A 5329-nucleotide genomic window follows, 5' to 3' on the forward strand; every position below is an offset into this window, starting at 1 on the left:
TATGTATTATAAGATGATTTTAATTAGTAGGATGATATTGTAGCTTGTTGTGGTGATTTAGAGTTTGGGATTTGGAATGGTAGTGAAATGGAATGGTAAATGTTGTGGTTTTGATTAAAAGAACTTAAGTATGATTAAAGTTAAGTTTAGGCATAAGTATGATTGATTAAATTGAATTGGTTGGGGTAGTTATGATGTGATAAGGATGGATGTTGGTTGTATGTTGGATTTGAGGTTGGTTTGTGGTTGGTTTTGAATGGCTTAAAATTGGGAAATCGCGTAAACATAGCCGTCGTAACGTCCGATTTTCTTTGGACTGTTTTTGTGCATAGCATTAGGACCCGAGAACCCCCTACTAGATTATGACCACTGCCATGATTAGATAGCTCATGTTACGAGCTTCGTTTTGATATGTAGTTCGTTCGATTCCGATGTACGGTTTAGGAGAAACGACCATTTCAAGTAACGGCGTTTCGCGAACGAAACTTTTTCCCTCGCCTTACTTTGAAACATAGGTTAAAGACCAAAAAGGGTTAATTAATGTATGAAAAATTTATGGTAAGTGTGTTAGGCAGTTGGTAAGACACTCGCGAAGGAATCACTTTAAAACTCGTAAAGGTTAAATTATTAAAAATGGTGGAGCCGAGGGTACCTGAGTGACTTAAGCAAATCAGTGAGCGCAAAACAAGCGTTAGAGTCTAAGTTAGTTAAAGTATAGATTTACAAGTGATTTTGGTTTAATTCCAACTTACTTGTTGTTTATAGGTTACCAGACTCGTCCCGAGCCTTTTATCACCCCAAGTCGCTCAGGCAAGTTTTCTACCCGTTATAACTGTTGTTGTGATGAATATATGTATTTGTATTATCTTGCGATAGATGCATGTTGGTTAATTAGCAAATGATGCAATATATTGAAGCATGCTGCTATGGTATATATATATGCATGCCTGTTTCGCATTCTTTCCATATATATATCTGTTGGTTCAGTTGATAATACCTATGCTAGAGGATAGCGGTAATTTGCATATACCCTTAGTACAGGGACCCAAAGGTGAAAACATTTTCTAAAACCGGGAGTCGAGGATCCCGAGTAGATTTTGTATATATGGATATATATATATACTTATATATATATATATGGTCATAGTTTTCAAAACTATTAATCGAATAAGGTTTATTCGATAACTTTAACTTTATTTTATTATTGAATATTATTTCGAATATTATTCGAAGGCGTATGACTCCTTTATATTAAATGAATATTAGTTTGAATATTCATTCGAGGACTTATGACTCCTTTTATTTTATTAATGAATATCATTTTGAATATTCATTCGGGGACTTATGACTCCTTTTATTTATTTATCTGAATATTATTTGAATATTCATTTGAGGATCTATGACTCCGATTATTTGCTGAGGTATATTCTTTATTTTATTAAAGAATAAGGTGTCAATAATCAAACTTATTTTCGATTATTCAAATAAAGATAATACTTTCATATAAGTATATCTTTGATTATTTAATACTCGTTTCAAGTATAAGTTTTAATACTTCTACTTCAATTATTTTATAAAGATAATTCCTTGTGGGAATATTATTTAAATAATAATATTCAGACATTTTCTAAATATACTGGGGACTGATTTACTTCATTAAATCAGTTTTACTCCAAACACTCTTTAAAGTGTTTTCGAGTCTTCAAAATGATTTTTAAAAGTTAGAGCGGATCCCAAAACTCATTTTTATATTTAAGATCTTCCTTTTTAAGGGGATTTAAATACTCGCTCAAAACCTGGGGAATCCGGCTCTGTGGTGTATTTTATATTCGCAACAAGGTTGCTGTCTTGGTAAAAGAGTTTTTGATTACTTACCCAATATTCGGGAAGTAAAATTCTTGGAACAAGTTAATCCATTAACAGGCATCGCCTGGGAAATATCGGTGAGTTTTCCTTTCCAACTAGATACGACTTCTTGGTGAAGCCGTATCAACAAGTTTCTACTTGGGGAAAGTGGGGACGAGCTTTACGTTTCAGAGTCATGGATTTCATCTGAACTAGGAGTGGCGTAAGTGGTCGAGTAGCGCCGGCCCAGCCTTATTATATTGGCCCAAATGGCCTGGAAGTTCCGCTAAGGCGGTCCATTCCTTAGGAGTTCAGTGTTCGGTTGACAAGTAAATCCGACAGGTTCTCCTCTACACGTAGAAAATGGTGGGGTTGTACTACTACGACTGATCATCGTAAGTGATCTTCCTGGCGCGGTAAACTCCCGTAATGAGTTCATCATCCATTTGGATAATTCTGCAACACTACCCATAGCATTTCGATTGAAAGGCTACTAATGGGTGGTTGCCGAAGCATTGACAGGGTCAAACATTTTTACTGGTGTATCCATTGAATGAAGTATCTCGTAACTTCATCTCTTTTCAAAATATTTCAAAGATCAAATATTTTCAAGTTTTATTTGTGGTCTCATCTATGGGATGACCTCGTGAATCTTATTATACTTCGAACAGTAGTAGTTCAAGTAGATTTCAAAAAAAAAATGGTATAAGTATAGTGAAGTAATTGGTAACTTCATCTTCTTTTAAAACTTATATCCAGTAAGTAATTACCTTACTTACGATAAAGATTCTAGTAAGTATCCATTTAGATACTTATATTATTGTTATCACTATGTATTATCTTGCGAGCTGTAAGGCTCACTCTTGCTTTATTTCTTCATCACACAACAACAGTTAGGAGAGATGGCCAGACTCCAGCAGACCCAGCGCAAGCGCGTGGGAAGCGTCTCGCGTCTTCCCGATGATGTTGTAGCTGCTATAGCTGCAGAGGTAGATCCATTGTAGTTCAGACCATCTACTTTTGAGAATCAAATTATGTATAATTATAACTTGTGGCAGATAATGGCAATTAACTGTAAATTTATCAAGTAATCATTTTGGGTTGTAATAACTTTTAAATGTTGGATTCAAAGACTTGTACTTATTTCAATTTCATCTCTGAGACTATAACGAGTTGTGGTGTGTGTTAGCGTGGGGTCACAGCATGAGGTTATTTATTATTAATTAAGTGAAGTGATATTGTGGAAAGAAAGACCGTGACAACCCGGATCCCCGACCCCGGATCTGGGGGTGTTACAGAAATGGTATCAGAGCCAAGCGTTATAAACCTCAGAGATGATGTGACGTTAAGATAATAAGTTCACTAAGATAATAAGAACTCTTGCCAAGTTCATAGTCGGGCTACTTAACGTAGCACTGACAGTTAAAACCCTTATGGGAACCCTTATAAATATCGTGATAGGAGCGTAGTTCGTTATCGTATATGGTAGCGGGACTCCGAACCCTGAGGTTGAGGGGCAACATCGCGATGATGTTTTATTACTAATTGGAGATCGGATTGTGGATCCGATAGAGTGTCCTAATGCAGGACCGGATGATGTTGATATTGAGGATGTAGCGGTTGAGGATGTTGTCCTAGAAGGGATAGTTTTTGAGGAGGATCCCATGGAGGATCCTGACAGGATTGGATAAAGGACCACTGATGAATTGATGACCATGGTTTGGTCGACTACCAGAGGTAGGATTGGCCGGTCACTACCGGAGGTTCGTTCAAGTTTGTAAAGATAGTAGCCCCTTTAACGCGGCTTACTCATAAGACTGAGAAGTTCGAATAGGCAGAGAAATGCAAGAACAGCTTTTAAGAACTGAAGCAAAGGTTGGTGACGGCCCCTATGTTGGCGTTGCCGGAGGGAAAAAGAAGATTTTGTGATTTGTAAGTGACGCTTCGCATAAGGAATTAGGGTGCTTCTTATATAGCACAGCAAGATAATCGCGTCTGCGTCAAGACAATTAAGGGAATTTAAAATTCGATATCCCCACCCATGAGCTTGGGCTCGTGGCAATAGTTTTGCCCTAAAGATTTGAGGCACTACCTGTATGGAGAGAAGTGTGAGATTCACAAACCATAGGAGCTCTAGTACATTCTTACGTAGAAAGAGCTCAATATACGCCAGAGGAGGCGGTTAGAGCTAATCAAGAATTATGATTGGGAGATTCTTTATCATTCGGGGAAAGCCAATATGGTGGCTGATGCCCTTAGTAAAAAGGAGAGACTCAAGATGATAATGTCTTTTGGAAAGTTTATAAGAGATTTTGAGAAAATGGAAATAGTAGTGAAGGTAACCGGAGCCGGTACCGAAAAGCTGTTTGAGATAGCAATACAGCCCGAATTATTGGAAAAGAACATATTGTGCCAGTAAAAGTGATGAATGAAGGCAGAGAGCCAACAAATAGATATGAGATTAATACCGAGAGAGATGATAAGGGAATAATGAGGTATTCCTATAGAATTTGGGTTCCAAATGTTTAAGAGCTTAAAGATGAAATCTTAGATGAAAGCTAGTTTGAGGAATAAGAGTTAGAGCAAACCCTGAACGTGATAGTCAGGGAGGTTGCCACCAAGACAAAAGGAACCCATAACATGATGAAGTGGAAAATGAGGATTTAAATTATGTAAGATGACCCCAATTATGGGGAGTAGGAAGAAATATTTAGACTGAGGAAACAAAAGTCGAGTAAGGAAAGGAGACCCGAGATGGTACCCCTATACGGCAATTCATGGACCTGTCTAAAGAGAACTTAGACTATTATCCCCAACCACCACCCTGAGGAGACAGTGCGGTGGGAAATTCTTTCATGACCTTTAAGTCGCTAAGCTCTCAGAGTTCCAAGGAACAAGCTAACCCAGTCGAGGCAAGAGCCTGACTAAAGGAAATAGATGAATCATTTGAGATTCTAAATGATTGATGAACCACAAAAGACTGTTTTGTCACTTACCCTCCTAAGAGAGCGACCACCGCTGGTGAAAGGCCAAGGAAGGCACGGAGCAAGAGATTATAATAAACTGATTTAAGTTCAGTCAATTGTTTTCAGGAAAGTACTTCCCAAGGTTATGGAGATAGTGTAAAAGCTTAAGGGCCAGAACAAAGGCAGACGAGTATGATGAATTATGAATCTAAGTTGTAAAAGTTATCAAGATTCGTTCTGAAGACACGAATCCAGAATGACGGGATGTTTGAAATCAATGCTTATGTTGTGTTGGTTCATGAAATAACGATAAGAGAAAGGAATATAAAGGCAAGAGAGTTTGAGGAATGATAAGGGAGTTGGGTATGAGGAAACCCTAAAAACTCGTAGAAATAGAAATAGAAGAGTATGTAATCGTCAGGATGAGGGTGATTCACCATGAGTTAAATTGATGGTTGAAGGTATAAGAGATACATATATTTTATCCCCTGTAAGTTGGGAAGATTCGAGGAAACCTT

The sequence above is a fragment of the Apium graveolens genome, unplaced genomic scaffold, assembly GCF_009905375.1.
Source record: "Apium graveolens cultivar Ventura unplaced genomic scaffold, ASM990537v1 ctg5528, whole genome shotgun sequence".
Taxonomy (NCBI): Eukaryota; Viridiplantae; Streptophyta; class Magnoliopsida; order Apiales; family Apiaceae; genus Apium; species Apium graveolens.